Below are 1,056 nucleotides of genomic sequence, written 5' to 3'. Positions count from 1 at the left end.
AAAAGAGGCTAGGTGGCAAAAGGTAAAACCAAGGTTGGGCATTGCTGGAAAAGCTTTAATCAAGGCGAAATATCAAGGGGTTCCCATTATAACCAACCGCGTAAGGAACGCAAAATCCGGGAACATAACACCGATATGACGGAAACTAGGGCGGCAAGAGTGGAATAAAACACTAGGCGAGAGGCCGAGCCTTCCACCCTTTACCAAGTATATAGATGCCTTAAGATAACATGGCAATATAATGATATCCCAACAAGTAAATAAATGTTCCAACAAGGAACGGTCTCCAATCTTCACCTGCAACTAGCAACACTATAAGAGGGGCTGAGCAAAGCGGTAACATAGCCAATCAACGGTTTGCTAGGACATAGTGGGTTAGAGGTTTGACATGGCAATTTGGGAGGCTTGAAAGCAAGTGGTAGGCATCGTAGCATTGGCATAGCAAAAGAGCGAGCAAACTAGCATAGCAAAGATAGTAGTGATTTCGAGGGTATGATCATCTTGCCTGCACAGTTGTCAGAGTTGACTGGATCCTCGAAAGCAAACTCAACGGGCTCCTCATTAGCAAACTCGTCTCCTAGATCTACCCAAACAAGACAAACAAACAAACGGAACACAATCAACCACGCGCAAAGCTCAAACAATATGATGCAAAGATGGTATGCTATGCGGGATGCGATGCGGGATGCATATGCAAGATGTGACAGGAAATGCAAGAACCTGGCCTCAACATGGAAATCCAAGTGTGCCACTGGAAAGGTGAGATGAAATCGCTTGAAAACGATATAAAGAACGCCGCAATTGGAGTTACGGTTTGGAAATGGCAAGCGATTCAAATATGACACCGGTCTGCGATTTACAGCAAGTAGCCATCTAAATGCAATGAGATGAACATGCTACAACACTCAAACATGACAACAAAATACATGGCAGGGATGCATTCAAGATGTTTAACAAAAGTCTAGCACTAAGCTAGAGCTAATACATCCATTAACAGGTTCAAACAAGCATAGCAAAAATGCATATGGCAAACAGATTTCAGACTTAGTGAAATTA

This window comes from Triticum dicoccoides, chromosome 7A (genome assembly GCF_002162155.2).
Source record: "Triticum dicoccoides isolate Atlit2015 ecotype Zavitan chromosome 7A, WEW_v2.0, whole genome shotgun sequence".
NCBI classification, from domain to species: Eukaryota; Viridiplantae; Streptophyta; class Magnoliopsida; order Poales; family Poaceae; genus Triticum; species Triticum dicoccoides.
This window is presented reverse-complemented; position numbering follows the sequence as displayed.